The following is a 16,613-nucleotide window of genomic DNA, read 5'->3' as shown; positions in this document are numbered from 1 at the left end:
TTACAAATAAAGAATTAGCAGAAATTCATTTGTGCTATGGGGAAGCAAAAAGAAATACCGTTCGCGCCCGCCAAATTTATGCAGAGCGCTTCCCCAACAAACGTCTGCCAGATCGGAAAACGGTTTTACGAGTGCACTAAAGATTACGAACGACTGGCATGACGAAACCCACACGAAGTGGAAGACGACTGCAACAAAATCTGGATTTAGAAGAAAGGGTAATGTGCCATATTGCCGACGAACCGACCACTAGTACACGACGGATTACAGCCGAAGAGGGTGTCAGCAACAGTACCGTATGGCAAATTTTGAAGGATAACGAGGTGCACCCATACCACTATCAACGAGTGTAGGCATTAGAAGAGGGTGACTATGAAAGAAGAAGAAACTTTTGTTCGTGGATGAAAGAAAAAAAAAAGAAGGATTGATGAATCCTTCCTTTCACGAATTTTATTCACGGATGAGGCGAGCTTCAACAGACATGGAATATTTAATTTCCACAATAGCCATGTCTGGAATGAGGAGAATCCGCACACGACATTAGCGGTTAATACGCAACGTCAATTTTCATTAAATATTTGGGCAGGCATTTTAGGAAACGACCTGAGTGGTCCTATTGTTCTGCCCAACAGATTGGCAGGTGAAGGATACCTGGAGTTTTTAAGAAACAGATTACCCGCACTACTAGAAGATGTACCGTTGGAAATAAGGAATACATAACATGTGGTACATGCAAAACGGCGCACCTTCATACTCTATAATTAGTGTACGTGAGCATCTATCAACACACTTCCAGAACAAATGGATCGGAAGAGGAGCATCTATACCATGGCCTGCACGGTCCCCAGATTTAAACCCAATGGATTTTCATTTCTGGGGACATATGAAAACTATGACATATTCAACCCCCGTGAATTCAATAGAAGAATTAGAACAGCGAATCGAGTTTTCCGCGGGAATCGTAAAAAATGTTATGACGGACTTCGAAAAAGTGCGACAAAGTCTACTTCTAAGAATACAATTGTGCTTAGAAGAGAATGGTGGACATTTTGAACATTTACTGTGAATGTGTTTTCTGTGGACACTGCGGACGGGACAATCGTGGTGCGTGTGTTTGTTTAGTGCGGATTCCTTATCCGGAAATATCCTTATTGTACGGAAAACAATGACAGTCACCCTTTTTACTTGACAATCCCATAGGGTGGGTATCGATATGCTCTTGTGGATTTTAGCGAGTAAACGGGTGTCTTGTCATACGACGATGCTGTTGGATATCGCTTTAGATTAATCAATATTTTTATTTCTTTAAGATTAGTCAGTATCTTTATCACTCTAAAATAGTCAATATTTTTATGTTCCCAACTAAATCCCGTCATCTTTCCGTACACAATTAGTCACGCGACCCTTAAACCCTTACTCACTGACTCTGAATAATATGCCTGACTCCTCAATATCCGATAATCCTTATTGGTCCTTTTCGTCATTCCCACTACCTCTAAGACCGAATACCAAATCCTTAAAAGAACCTCCGAAACTTCCCAGAATGTCTTTTAACATTAACATCGTTATTGTAAATCTGATTAATAAATCGGAATCTAACAATGTGTTTAAGAATTAATGAAGAATTCTCGCATCGTACATTCATTTCTGAGGTAGGCGTCCGAGTATTTTTTAATTTTTAACCGACTTCGAAAAAGGAGGAGGTTACTCAATTCGATCAGTATATTTTTTTTTTTTCTATGTGTACCCGCCGATTACGTCTAGCTGGATGGACCGATCGGAACGAAACCTTTTGCATCTGGTAGGTTCTGATTCCCCATTGGTACCATTATCAAAAAATTTTTCATTTTTTAATTGCAAAGTATTGTTATTGCAAAAAAATCAGCAACTTTTGAAATAAACTTTTCTCGATTTTAGTGTGCTTTTGATATCTTATCACGGACATGATTCTGAACAATTTTGTTCCTATACAAATTTCGCGGAAAGCTTTAGTTTTCGAGATATTAGCGAAAAATTGTTATTAACTTATGAAATTAACTAAAAACGATTTTAATGTCCTTTTAATATGTTGTCAGGGGCATGATTCTGGACAACCTTTTCCTTACGCGTAATTGACGAAAAGCTTTAGTTTTCGAGATATTAGCGAAAAAAGAAATTGAAAAACGAATATCCATGTTGTCTTTTACTTAATTATGTTCATGGCATTTACGCAGACAAAAAAAAGCCCGGAAGAACTATCTCACAGTATCCTATACAATTCTCCCCATTCCATTCGAAAGCGTGAAATAAAATAATTTTAAGAAAAAAAATACGCCGACTTCGAAATGCACCTAAAAGTATAAAATAATTTCTATTTCCTAATGAAGTAATTTCTATTTCATTCAATCATACAATTACGTAACAGATATGAATGAAATCTATTTACTCGTTAGGTAGTATATTAAATACATTTCAACCTTTTCGGAGGCGGCGCAAAATTAAAAATACCTCAGTAAACGTTGCTACCAATAACCAGTTGATTGTGGTATGGCGTATTGGAAATTAATAAATCCTGAGAAAGAATACGAACCATTGTAGATATATCTGTAATATACGTAAATGTAACGACTGCATCTTCATTTCGCAACGTTTCTGATATAAATGAAATTAAATCGACTTCGTTCGCATGTGGAAGCCATGGATCTAAGAACCTATAAACGGAGCCCACGACGCGAGAATTACCAAATTTGCGGCAGATAGACTCTATCTTTATAGTATATGCGGCGATCGAGTCTTTCCGTCGCATTCTCTATGAATCTAGATAGACCATAGTTACATTCTATACGCACTAACGCCTACTTCGCGGCGTGCTGTCGAGTTATATGTATAGAAAAAAAAATAGCTATACAAGCTTTGCCTATGTTCGGCTTTCCAAAGGTTGACATTTCAAGAAAATCTTTTAATTTTGCGCCGCCTCCGAAAAGGTTGAAATATATTTAATATACTACCTAACGAGTAAGTAGATTTCATTCATATCTGTTACGTAATTGTATAATTGAATGAAATAGAAATTACTTCATTAGGAAATAGAAATTATTTTATACTTTTTAGTGCATTTCGAAGTCGGCGTATTTTTTTTCTTAAAGTTATTTTATATATCGTTAAACAAAAAGCCATTTTTTATTTTCAATTATTTAGAAAAAACTACTTTTGATATTCATCTTCATTTTCGTTTGATCGATACAATTAGTTCCGTTGATAAATGTATACTTACAAGAGACATCACCAAGGTGTCACACGCCGATTTTAATGGAATTGATATATGTTGTAGCTTTTTGAAAATTATTTGACACGTATTTTTTTATATCTGCGGACATCCATGTTGAGGGGGTGAAAATAGCCCTCAAAGTTGGGGGTTGAAAACACATTTTCTTTAATATCTCGGAAACTAGAGGGTGTAGGAAGGTGAATTTTTTTTTAAATTGTGTAGTTTTTAGTCAGGAATTTAGTTAGTGACAACAATTTCGGGAGAAATTATTTATTTAAATAATATATTAAAAAATTGAATTTTTTTTTCAATTTTTCACCCTAAATGCAGTTCGAATTTTTTGCAGATTTGTATACTACAAATATTTGACTTTTAATAATTTGAACGGAAATGTTCCTCGTTTAAATGATTCGGTATCTCTGAAAAGAACTGGAGATTTGAGCAGTGCGCTGTTGTTCTTTCTTGTTTTTTTTTACGTTGCTAAAGTGGAAGTGGGAAATTTCAGAAATTTTTATTGGTCGTCGTAATCCAAAAATAGTAAGTAAGTAAGTAAGTAAATTATTCCCAAATATACTGTTGCAGGAAAGTGGGTGTATATAAGTATATGTATGGTAATTGTATTACTGTTTCTCTTTTTGAACATTTGTAAAATTTATTTTTTATAATATGAATGTTAATGCTATTAATGTTATAAACATTTTAATGAAAATATTTATCTCTAATAAGCAGGAAGAACACATAAATCGAAACAAAGTTAAACTAGCACAAAGCATAACAGATGCAATTGACATGTATAAAGAATGGACATATGCAGATATAGAAATGCAACAAGAGGTTATATTTAATGACTTGACTTATCTCTAAATCTTGCCTATTTTTGCGAATTAAGAGGACATGGAACCACCTTCTACATAAAAACCGGCCAATATTTTTTTGATCCGTGTGAACCAGAAAATACTGTTTTGCTTCTTGATTCATAGAAAAGATAAAGTGAGAAGTTACGACGATCAATCCCTAGGTAAGAAACAGTGTAAGAAACAGGAAATATTAAAAATGCCAAAAAATAACATACCGTTTATTCAACCATTTGACGTTAACAGGTTTCGAAATTAAAAAAATTTCGTTCGAAAAATTTCTAATCCTTTAATTTTATTAAATTTAGATACAAATTTATTCACAAAAAACAATGTAATAAAAATTGATGAAGCTAAAGTTGAATGCTTGCTTCTGAAGATTATGCTATATAGTGTGCACAATAATGAAATTCAATGAAGAAATTCATTATTAAATGTCAAATAAATAAACGTATACCTTCGGCTAAAAGTTTCATTGAAACCCATAGAAACCCATGTTCCGTATAGCGACGATTGGTTCCGCGATGGATTTATACCTGCCCGCTGGGCCTTCCGTGGCTACCGATGGAACAATAAACATTTGATATTGTCTAATTGTTAAAAACGTGACAAATTATCGTATAAAAAGGGCTCACCCTCTTCGAAAACAAATCTTAAATCATTTCTCCGCAAAAGGTAAGAGAAAATTGTATACGTAATAATTATTGCTAAATTGCAATAAACAAAAAATTCCAAAAACACGTATCCCCTATTTTGATCTATATTTTTAGTATACAAAGCTGCAAAAAAATCGAACTGCATTTAGGGTGAAAAATTGAAAAAAAAAGTGCAATTTTTTAATATATTATTTAAATAAATAATTTCTCCCGAAATTGTTGTCACTAACTAAATTCCTGACTAAAAACTACACAATTTAAAAAAAAATTCACCTTCCTACATCCTCTAGTTTCCGAGATATTAAAGAAAATGTGTTTTCAACCCCCAACTTTGAGGGCTATTTTCACCCCCTCAACATGGATGTCCGCAGATATAAAAAAATACGTGTCAAATGATTTTTAAAAAGCTACAACATATATCAATTTAATTAAAATCGGCGTGTGACACCTTGTTGATGTCCCTTGTTAGTAAATTTTGTAACTACTTACCGGCTGACGTATTATAGACGGTGGTAACTACGTTACCGATGTCGCGCGATTTTTTTGTTCACGACAAGAGTCACGCTTGCACCTATCGCTCTCGCGTCTGTGCGCGCGCTATTCTCACGCTCTAATTGGTCAGTATTTTTCATTAATAATTCAAAAACTAAGCTTTAACCAGCATTTTGGTAAAGGAAAAAGTTGTTCGGAATCACCCCAGCTACCACCCTCTATATTTATGCCCACCTGTAGCCGAACACCCTGTATAGTTTTTCTTTTTCTAATAAGTTATTTGTGCTAATCATTTCCGTAATACTTATTATTCAAATATATTTTAATGTGGGAATGAGAAAATACGAGAAAGTGACCGAACGTCGGTAATTAATCCGTTCGGTAATTAATCGTCGGTAATAAACGTAAAATTGTCATAAGAATTACCGACGTTTCGTTTCAAGACGTTGTATAAGCGAGCGGGTGTTGATTGGTGTTTTTTTTTAAAAGGGAGCGTTGTTGAATAGAGGCCGGTGGCGAAAGTAGGACGTTTTTGGAAAATAGACGGAATAAAGGCAAAAAAGACGTTTAAAAAGTTCTGTGTTTTTGTTAAATAGTGTTAAGTAAAGTTTGTTCCTTAAGTTATTGTTACTGTTAAAGTTTCTGTTGAATAATAAGAGAGTTTTGCAAAAATCCAATTCAAAGCAGTGGAATACCATTCCTTCCAACTTAATTTCTACAAATATATTTTGTAGAGTAATAATTTTCCGATATTTTTTTCTTTTCTAATTTTTCAACGTCGTCAAATTGATGCAAATACCTCAAAAGATAATATTAGTACAGTATTTTCTCCGTAAATGTTAAAAAGATCTCTACCGTAAATGTTAAAATTGTATCCCCACTACTGGGGGGATCCCCCTCGAAATCAGTCACGAATGAAACACGGTCGGTCGCCGAAACGACAAGGATCGAATATCGGTGAGACACATACTAATGCAAGCAAAGAAAGAGATTGTAACTTTCTTATTTCTTATTATTTTTTCATGAAATTTTTACTGTTGTATTTGTCTAGATTTCCTGATTAAAATGACACCAAACATGATATAATCACGTTAACAATTGCGTGTGTAACGAGTGATTAAAGTTTTTAACATAAAAGAGGACGGCGAATGGAAAAGAAAGAGAGGCAGAAAGTTGACGCGTTCGGCAAACACGAAAGACTTATTCTATCTTTTAAATTTAAAAACCAAAGTTCTTTATTTTTGGTTTTTCGTCAATGGAACTTTTACCATCGTATTTGTCTCGTTTTTGTGATTAAAATGACACAAACACGATATGATTTCGATGGTAATTACTTATGTAACAAGCCATAAAAATTTCGGGCTTTCACACTTGCGGGAAACTACATTTACGGTAAAGATACGAATTCCTCCTAACAGCTTGCTATACAAGTAATTATGATCTTAATTATATCGTGTTTGGTACCATTTTAATCAGAAAAACGAGACGAATACGATAATCAAAGTTTCATTCACGAAGAACCAAAAATAAAGAATTTTGATTTTTAAATTTAAAAGACAGAACACGCACGAGTCTTTCATGTTTGTCGAACGTTCGAAACTCTATTCCTCCTTGTCTTTTGTATCGCTGTCTCTTTCTACGTTCGGCACACTACAAAGAATGTAGTACTTATTCCTTAAATGTTACAATCAAGACTCGCAGAAGTAAATTAAATTTACAGAGAGCATACTGTAATATACCGAAAATTTATTATAAGTATATTCCAAATTCCTAGAGATTGATAGGAAATTAGATTTGAATTTCCCGCTCAAAAGACGAAAAATGTCAACTGGGAGTGCGCCTCTGGTTATATTTCTAGTCTGTGCTCCCGCTAAACTTGTTCCGGTAAAAAGACAAGGTTACCCTTCTATCTATCTTTGGCAGGTTAGTCAATTTATGAATTTCTATAAACACAAGTTTTAACCGGTCTCTCGAAAGCACTGATGGATGTTACTTAAAATGCATTCAATATATAAATACTGCTATTGGGCCAACATCCTTTTTGAAATTGCATCTCAATTTGTGTAACACGGTTAGAAGAATTGCAACCCAATTGCTTTTTTCATGGCACATTATTGATATCATCTGTTATATCTTTCTGCTACACTGCTTGGATAATATGCTGTGGTATGTATGTGTTTATGCACTATTAAGTTGTTAATATTCTTGAACACTGTTCCTTCAGGTGATAAGCATAGTTATTGTGGATAGAGATGCAAATCTTATTATCCAAAAAGCACAAAAATTGTGTTAGACCACTGTGTTAGCGGACATGATGTTAATTGGGACTGTCTCAGCCCACCCAAAGAAGTCGATCAACAGAAAACAATATTTAGGTATTTATCGATGATAAAGCACTTAAAAATGTCAATATGCATATGTTTAAATTTTTCCTATGAAATAACCATAGACTGATTAGAATTTACTACATGCTTGGTGATTTTGCTATGTTGTCAAGGAATACAGGTCTTAGCACAGTATACGATATTCTTATTTATTTTGGGCCAGACAAGTTTGTTGTTGTTGTCCAATGACTGGGATGTAAAAGGTTATGCATATTGTTGAAAATTTGTTTTGTCATTGTTGCTGGCACATATGGTCAATGTTGTTCACCCAAAATTTCACAATAAATAGTTTCTTCTGTGTTATCTAGTCTTAACTTTTTTAGGTGCAGCAATATTTTATCTTGTAGTAATAGAATCAACTTTGAATCAGTTTTTTGTTGATTAGCTGGTTGCTGGGTGTTCAACACAATTGATATGTTGATCATGTCCAACCACAACAAAGCATCACCAACTTCATTGGAAGATTGTGAAATGTGCATAATGTCTGTAATAAACTGTCAAACGTAGTGAATTTGTCATAGTTGTCTCAGTGCTGCTTTATCAGATCTTTGAAAGAAATTGTACATAAGTGGTTTGTAATTTGACTAAATAGTAAAGTAGCATCCTTCGGTAAAATGCTTGAAATGTTTTATTGCTTTCAAAATAGTAGCAAACTTCCTGTTGTAGGTGCTATACTACTCTTCCTTGAACGTGAATTGAGGGGTTTCCATGTTTCATTAACTTTTTGATGCAGCACAGCTCCACTTGTTAAGCCAGAAGCATTTGTAATTAAAAGTAGTAATATATTAATTTTGGGATGTGCCAGCAAAGGTGCATTCACCAATTCTCCCCTTCAGTTATCCATTCGATTGACCATTCTCCTGTTTCTTAACACTCTCTAAGCATTTATTTAGAGAGGTTTGTTTTTGTGCAGCATCTCTTGTTGTTTATAAATCTTTAAAAAGACTGTGCAGCATTTCTTAGGCCAAAGGTTATTACATTATATTTGAAAATACCAAATGCAGTTATTATGGTTTCTTTTTCCACTCTTTTAATGCAACCTAAGAGTGGTGATATACTTTTTCTAGATCCAGAGTTGTGAATATTGTCATTCTGTCTAGTCTATGAGAGAAGTATTGGATGTGGAGTATTGAATGCGTGTCTGATAATGTGAGGCTATTGAGTCTTTTATATTTGCCCAAAAGATTTCAATCACCGTTTTTCTTGGTCATGAAGAACTACAAAACTGACGACAAATCGTATTGCTTATACATTTTCCAAAAGGATCCTACAAGTTTGTTACCGTATAATACTATACTTTAGTGACAATGTGATCTTTTATGCTTTGATAAATTTTGTTGTGATATTGATCATGTGATCTTAATATATTGTTTTAAAGGAATTGATACAGATTGGAATTGCAAAGCGTGTAAGAGAATGTAGTTTCATTAGTTCATGAATTTTCTATTGCACGTGTCTAGCATAAGTATTACCTGTTGGATCTTTGGTACAATAAAAAGTCTAGTCGAATCAAGTAGTCAAATGTGCCTTTAAGCCAAATGAATACGTCAGTTGTTAGCACATTGAAAAAAAAGCATCTCACACCAAGTTTCAATCCCCTGTCTCGTCTATGGAGAAGAGTAAAAAGGACAAAACAAAATTCCAATTTTTTGCCTATTTTCTCTATTCAATTTTGCATAAAAATTCTGAAATTGAAGTCCACATAGCGCATATTATAGAATTTTTTCAGAAATTTGGATCACAAATTGTGGTTGTGAAAAATAAAAAATAAAAAAAATGTTATTTTCTATTGAAGTTGATGGAGCACTACTTTTGTATTAATGTGATAGCTAGATATTGGTACAACTGTTATTCTTTCATTTTTTGATATTTTGCGGTAAGGTGTACCGTAGTTAAAAAAATCAAAAACCGATTTTTTTCTCACTATATTTATTAAGTAATTTTAAATATACTATTATATATACTATTATATTAAATATTATTCTATATGAGTACTATTAAATGTAGGCTCTTTGTACCTGTGGATATAGAAATGTACAGGTAGCCCTCCTACAACACGGCATCTTATAACACGGTTTCGCTATAACACGATTTATAAATTGCGGAAATCCTCCAACAACACGGCATCCTACAACACGGTTTCGCTCTAACACAATAAGAAAATTGCAAAAACCTTTGTACAACAATGTACTTCTACAGCCGCGGCGAGGCTTGCCGCCTAAAAGATATAATATTGCGAAAAGTAGGTATTTCTTTAAAACAAAAGTGTCTCATTTTTCTAAAATAAAAGTGTCTCACGCTGCTGATCGGCTGTTCTGTACGACGCACAGTGGCGAAAAACGGCGAAAACGTGGACAAAACTAATATCTTCGATTTTGAGATAAATTATTTAAATGTTTTTCGATAAAATGATTACATTAGTGTTACAAATTAGTTTTTTGTGTTAAAAATCGAATTTTGATTTGTTAGTTAACTAATACGGTTAGTTAACTAGTACGTATGAATTTTTATATCGTAAACTATTTATCGAAATTAATTAAATCTTTTTGCATTTTAAACTTGAATGTTTGAACTATCATAATAATATTTTTTTCATTAGCAAATTCATTTTTTATTATCAGAAATTGCAAATAAATTTTTATTTTTTAAATTATTTAATAATGTTTAAATATCTAATATGTAATATATATATATATATATATATGGGTGTGGATATTGAAATCTCACCTACAAAACAAGACTTTTTGCAACGGTCAGCGACGACATATTTGAAAAACGTTCGAAACCGCTGTTGTCACATATGATAATAGGGCGCGCGCGTGAACATAAATGTGAATAACTCAGAAAACCGCAAATTACCGCAAGATATCTTTACAGATTCTTGTTCCGGAAGTTTCCAGCTTTCATTTAAGCCTATTTGGTAGGTGAACCGAGGTGAAGATCACAACTTTTACCTTACATAAACATTAAATATGACTATGGTTTATATGTTTTTCCATATCAGTGTTAATAATAAACATTTTGTTGTGCAATTTGCATTATTATAATTGTTGTAACGAACTAGAAAAACGGCTAATTTGAAAAGATTAAGAAAATAACTGAACTTCACACGGGAACGGTCGAACGACGAATACAATACGAAAAACACCTTAACGTTTGAACATCACGAATACATTACATGTGCTCTGTTACACACACACACCATACCATACTGTTTACGTACACATAGAGCTCGGTTACTTTGCTATACTCAACAATAATACTAAAGGATCATATAAAAAGCCGATAATAGTGAATGAACATAATATTTAAGAAATGATGAACAGCATTAAGTTGAACTTTACCCGGAGAAAATTGATTTTAAAAAATGTTCAACTTTGGAGGCTCATATCTTCGAAATGGTAATAATAAAGTCATTAAAACTGTGAAAACAGTATGCACAGATCCCTTATAAACTAGTTCCACTAAATGGATTTCAAGAATTGCGATTTTCATTTTTTGACTTTTGTTCACGTTTTCGCCGTTTTTCGCCACTGTGCGACGGTACATCTAGGTGAGGATTCCGAAAGTTTATTTACAGTATGACCGGTCCGTTAGGCAGTCGTTTTTTGAGTTAAAATATTTTGGCTTTTTCCAGTTATTAATTTTACTACATGTCTTGCCATAAATTTAGAATTAATTTTCACCTCATCCTCAACGGCTACTTTTCGATCATAAACACGGTTTTTTCCGAAGGGTACTTTAGAAACGATCACGCAAAAATATTTGTTTTTAATAAGTCTTTGGAACGTAACCCCCCTTTTTGTACTGACCCTGGGTCTCATACAACACGGTTTCACACAACACGGCACTTTCTAGGAACCTATCTATCGTGTTATAGGAGGGTTACCTGTATAACAATTATTCAAAAACACTTACAAGCGATAAAAAAAATGAAAAGCGTAACGTGGAAAAACCAAATGACTTCAAAATTAAGGGCACATTTGACCATATACGATTAGAACCATCCTATGAAAATGGAAGCCGTAATCCGAGTTGTCAATTTGGTTGTCTTCAACATTTCTATGTCCGTACCGTTAGCTGTGTAGATCTTAAAATCAGTATGAGTGAATTCTCTTGTTAAGTCTCAAATCTAATGATAAAAAAACCTGAACAACTTTTGTCTAACTTAGGTTGTTTCTATTTAGGAGTGACAAGAAGAGTAAATATCTAGTTGCCAAAAATATAGAAAACACCATTTTCCGTCGCCAGTGGAATTTTGAGAAAAAGTAATATTTCTTCATGATTTTCTTTGCAGACTATTCTCAGAACTCAAATCTAGTTCGGTACAGAGCCCGATTTTGCTAAAATAGTACGTGACAAATTTTCTTCTACTTAAAACTTTAGTTTTCTCTTCGTGAAATTTTAAGGATAAAATAGTAAGCTCGGGCTCTGTATCGACATAAATTAACGTTCGTGGCGAATTTCATGGAATTTTAAAGAAATCATGGCGAAATATTACTTTTTGCAAAATACCATCGGCTAAGCCAGCCAAATGTAAACACAAAATCGACACCTCGACTCTATAACTGCAACGCTTGGGTCCCGATTTTGTTGCAGTTATCCAGTCTTTACTGTAGTGAGTGTCAAGATCAGTGAAACGACTCTGTCATGAGGACACATTTCCACCGAAGCAACATTATTTAAAACAGTAGGTGAGTCTGATTTAAATTATTTTTGCATGTTTTGTGAATTTAAAATAGACAGGTGTTAATACATTTATTAAGTATTAGATTTAGAATCTTTTCTGATAAATAGAAAAGTTATTTTTCATTCAAAATATGCGATTTTTTTTGCATTTTTGTAAAGTGCAAAATTGCGTGTAATTTTGTACAACAATTTTCGACATTTTGTTCTTTATTCTTTGTAAATAACGTATAACCAAATTTTTTATTTCTTCTATTTGACGTGACTTTGATGTAGCGGCTTTTTGTTAGCAATTACACAGTCATGGCGTAAACGTGTTTGTTCATGATTATGTCTAACTGTCAGGCTCAAAACTGTTGCCCTAGTTTCCGGACGCGTGCAATTATTTTGCTCTGATTGGTCCATGTTTTTGATAAGTAATTGAAAAACGAAGACTCAGTCCACATTTTGGTTGCCTTGAACATTTAAATTGCACATCAAAACTTTCAGGTTGTACTTCCAAAAACCTACATGCTCTAAATTTTGGAGCATGAAATTTTGGGAATGGATTTTCTTTTAACCCATTCGAGACGGCGATTTTTTCGAACACGGTCCCCAGGAGCGAAGCTCTTTTTCTCTTTATATTATTCATCTTTAATAAAAAAAAAACTAGATTACTTAGAATGTTTTCATTGCGTGGAGCGGATTGAACACCATGTGTGTAATATAAGGTGATACAAGGTTTTACCTCGATAACAATTTTATTCAGAATAATCGATAATTACTCATTACTACTGTTGCACACCTGGTGTGCAACCGGTCTTATAGCCTCGGAAAGCAATTGCACACACGGTGTGCAATCGGTCTCGAATGGGTTAATAAAAATGTTGATTTCGAGAAGCAGGTTTGGCGACTTGAGAAAAAAATTTTGCATAAGTTAGGTGTCACTTTACCGACGCAATTACAGTAAAGACTGGATAACTGCAACGTTACTATCTCCACCACTGAGGGGCTTCCCCCTTGAATTTTGACACTTGACGAGTGAGCAGCGTATGTAATGTAATCCGAACCGGCGTATCGATGTGACAACACTAATGCAACAGTAAAACTTTTTTATTTTTTGGATTTGCTAAATATTACTTTTACCAATGTAATTGTGAGATTCTCCTGATTAAAATAAGACCAAACACGGCATAATTTGAACAACATTTGTTTATGTAGTAATATTTTTTGTTTTTTTTTTCGACTGTATTGAGGTGCGATTTTGTATGGAACCAAAAGACCATTACTCGTCAGACTTTTCTAGAAATTTAATTTTAAATAGCCTCTCTCGTTCGCCTCTGTCCTTTCCTACGTTTAGCGGTCGGTGCGAGCCAAATGTAACGACTCTGGAACCTAGGTTCAGATAGTTACTAGCGCTAGGAAGGTAAAGAGCGGCTTTTACTAACTAAACGACTCGTTTTGGAAAATAACTAAATCTAAAGATTGTGATGTGCGGTTAAGGAGTGAAATTCACAGGTCAATATCTTTCAACAATAAGGTTTATTCAATAAAATAATAAAGATAATGAATTTAACAAATAACAAGTAACAAATAACAACAAAATATGAAAAGTATACTGGTTTGATCAAAAGAAACTAAATAGACTTTGATATAATATTAATAATAGAAATAATAGAACTTGGCAAATTAAATAATACGTAATAGATAATTGTGAATCTGACAAAATGACTCTCGCTAGTTAATACTTTATATTAAATCGTACCTAAGTCTGATTTCGGATAAAGCTAACTTCGCTTCTATAAAATTAATTGAATTCGATATTCTGTAAGATTTGATTCTCGTTTCGAACGCTATCGCAATGACAAAATTTATCTTGATTAATACGTTTGTGATTTATATAACGATTACTCTTTTACGAAATTAATAATATTAGCGCGTGACAGTCTACCGCAGCGAAGAACACGACCTAAGTGTGATTCTCTAAGTGTACCTAAATACGCTTTCGCAAAGTTAGATAGATTAATGATTTTATTTGATATCTAACGCGGTGTAGTCGACTACGGAAATTACGCTGATGAGAGAACAATATTCTTTTATTAATTCAAGTTCCAAAATTTGTTCGAATCTAAATGATTCCCTCGGAACAGTTACTCTTTTAATTTGTCTCGACAACTAATTGTCCATGACCCTTTTTGTCAAAACGAACACTGACAGCCAAAACCAGATCGCTTAATTGGGGAGCCTGCGTCAGCTAGCTACTAGAACGACCCAACGATACAGGAAAAGAGTGAATAGTATAAGTCTAACAGGGTAGCAAATCAATTGACTCTAATTATAAAATCGTGATTGCTGAACTGTCACTCAAAAGACACGGGCTTCAGAGACCAAGCCGCTCAAATGGGGAGCCTGCATTAGCTGGCTACGAAACGACCCAGAGCGAGCTCCGAGAATCTGATGGCGCGTTAGCAATCCGATGAAAAATCAAATGTGAGTAGCTGAGAGCTATCGTTTCGATATCTTAGCCTTTCTTGGCGCTAAGTATAGCACTCTCCTAGCGGAGTTTCAGATACTAGACCGTTTGAATGGGGAGCCTGCGTTAGCTAGCTACTAGAATGACCCACAATCACGTATCCAAATGGCGGCGTATACCCGCTTTACCAGTCAAGTATTAAGAATCGTTGCGGCTCTTGACAGCGAAATCTGTTCCGGTTATACTTATCCAGGAGACTTCTAGCTTGCTCGACTTCGAAAACTGTTCTGCGATTTAGGCGAGTTTCGCTCGACCTTTTATACTCGCCAGCCTGGCAATTTCTTGGAAAACCCCCATAATGTCGAAATATATCATTGTCGTATAAGTTCGCAATTAGACATTAATTATGAAAACGAACGATTTAATTACATTATCAATATCGCAATCTACATAATAGTTTATATTCCTATCCTCCTCTATGTACTACGCACGACTTCTATACGGATCTGAGCTAAATATATAAGCATACGATGCTTCTCGAACATTCCATTGAATAATATTATAGTTTACAGTATATACTGCAATAAACTAACATCTGACTTTAGTTCTGGATAACATAATATTAGTACGCTTGATATGTATTGACTGATTTGTTTAACTAATGGTTTTTAATAACTAATAATATCCTAATTGTAAAATATATTCCTATCCTTCTCTAGGATTACGCGAGAATACTAGGAAATTCGGGGCGAGCATCGCGGCACGTAGGCACATAGCATTGCGGAATTTTCCATACAAAACCATACATTTATTCGAGTAACTATGAAATAATACATTAATCTTGTTTTAAATGAATTAACTTGACATTTGATTGATTTTATGGAACATATTACTCCTTTTAAATTGAAAACATAAAATAATTATTGAAAATTAAAAAATATATATATATATGGTCGATTACAGACTGTCGAAATTAATACATAAGGTAATTGATATATAATGTACTCTCGGTAATTGTCTAATATTGTCGGTAACTAAACCATTCTCACGGTGGGTAATTGAATTAGAGCACAGAACTGCCATATTAGTAACGAAAAGAAAAAAAAAAACTCTTCCAGGGATGTTACACAAACGTAAACAAAGAATCGACACCTCGACTCGATAACTGCAACGCTTGGGTCCCGATTTTGTTGCAGTTATCCAGTCTTTACTGTATTACCGGTAGGGTACTTGAGGCAGATTTGAAAGTGATTTTGATGCTATGAAATATGTTATTTTCAATTGTTTTTTAGAAGGTATCAATGTATCAAGAGTACTAGAATTACAATATAACACATGGTTCATTGTGTTTACTAATAAGCGTGTTATATGTATAAAAACGGATCGCATTAATTTATATTCTTTTGCAAAGAAAATGAGTGACCACGAAAGAGCGCATGAATGGCTAGAAGAATTAAATTTAATTCTTAGGGAAAAGTGGTGTCCAAAACATAAAAGGAAGTTGCTTTACAATAATGAAACAGAATGATTAGACAATTTCCGATGTTAAATATCAGGAAAATATGATCACAGTATTATAGCTGTTCATAACACATAGTTACGTCTTTTATTAATTAACTTATTTTGAAATTATGCTTGCACTAGCACTAGAAATTTTCTATGTGAAAATTTCGATAGGTTCGAGCGTTGCCATTTGAATATTCAAAATTCAACAATAATAACATATGCTTTTGCATGGTGATTCTCATATAATCAGACTCAGCATGAGTTTCCTATCGTTGAAGACGGAACGGTTTCAACTGAATCAATTGCTGACAGATTTTTGATATGTAGAGAATTGTG

The 16,613-nt window shown here is 33.8% G+C and overlaps 2 long non-coding RNA genes across 20 annotated transcripts in view; both read left to right on the top strand.

The window, feature by feature from the left end:
• Window positions 1-1,448: 1,448 nt before the first annotated feature.
• Window positions 1,449-4,314, top strand: LOC143266592 (uncharacterized). 3 transcript variants are annotated; one of them, XR_013041538.1, is made up of 4 exons: window positions 1,449-1,652; window positions 1,765-1,801; window positions 3,594-3,784; window positions 3,974-4,314. It is a non-coding gene; the product is annotated as an uncharacterized LOC143266592 (long non-coding RNA). The 3 variants fall into 3 exon arrangements; XR_013041539.1 differs by having other exon boundaries at window positions 3,594-3,788; XR_013041537.1 differs by having other exon boundaries at window positions 3,594-3,792.
• A 2,783-nt stretch (window positions 4,315-7,097) lies between these two features.
• LOC105663862 (uncharacterized) overlaps window positions 7,098-16,613 on the top strand; it is a 129,932-nt gene continuing 120,416 nt past the window's right edge. For 6 of the 17 annotated variants that reach the window (XR_013040519.1, XR_013040520.1, XR_013040522.1 and 3 more), the window contains exons 1-3: window positions 7,108-7,415; window positions 7,474-7,624; window positions 12,233-12,327. This is a non-coding gene — a long non-coding RNA (uncharacterized LOC105663862). Of the gene's footprint in view, window positions 7,416-7,473; window positions 7,625-7,746; window positions 8,251-8,299; window positions 8,604-8,700; window positions 10,157-10,510; window positions 11,794-11,820; window positions 11,835-12,232; window positions 12,328-13,265; window positions 16,602-16,613 lie in introns of those variants that run through there. The other 11 variants (XR_013040515.1, XR_013040510.1, XR_013040525.1 and 8 more) reach the window with 11 other exon arrangements.

The sequence above is a fragment of the Megachile rotundata genome, chromosome 2, assembly GCF_050947335.1.
Source record: "Megachile rotundata isolate GNS110a chromosome 2, iyMegRotu1, whole genome shotgun sequence".
Taxonomy (NCBI): domain Eukaryota; kingdom Metazoa; phylum Arthropoda; class Insecta; order Hymenoptera; family Megachilidae; genus Megachile; species Megachile rotundata.
This window is presented reverse-complemented; position numbering and strand designations above follow the sequence as displayed.